Raw genomic sequence first — 303 nt, forward strand, 5'->3', positions numbered from 1 at the left:
GGTGGCAGCCTGGAGGTGCCGGGGAAACCGCTACCGAAGGATCCCGGGTCTGGCGGCCCCTGCCAGCCTCCGGGAGCCCTTTCCCGCCGCCGAGCCCGAGACTGTACCCGGGAGAATCCGAAGAGAAAAGCCGCCGCGCGGGTACCTGTGAGCAGCCCTACCTCTCGCTGCCCTTGCGCGACTTTTTTTCTTCGAGGAAGGTAGTGCCCGGGGGCGGCGAAGACGCGCCCGCGAGGCAGGGGAGGAAGGCTCCGGCGACTCAGGTGAGCACCTTTCCTTTCCATGGCCCCTCCTCTCTTCGCT

The 303-nt window shown here is 67.7% G+C and overlaps 1 protein-coding gene across 1 annotated transcript in view; it reads left to right on the forward strand.

The window, feature by feature from the left end:
- Positions 1-152: 152 nt before the first annotated feature.
- EPB41L3 (erythrocyte membrane protein band 4.1-like 3) overlaps positions 153-303 on the forward strand; it is a 225,299-nt gene continuing 225,148 nt past the window's right edge. Inside the window, exon 1 of the mRNA XM_015562691.1 lies at positions 153-263. The gene's annotated coding sequence lies outside the window, so the exon portion shown is untranslated. The remainder of the gene's footprint in view (positions 264-303) is intronic.

Source organism: Myotis davidii, unplaced genomic scaffold, assembly GCF_000327345.1.
Source record: "Myotis davidii unplaced genomic scaffold, ASM32734v1 scaffold96, whole genome shotgun sequence".
Taxonomy (NCBI): Eukaryota; Metazoa; Chordata; class Mammalia; order Chiroptera; family Vespertilionidae; genus Myotis; species Myotis davidii.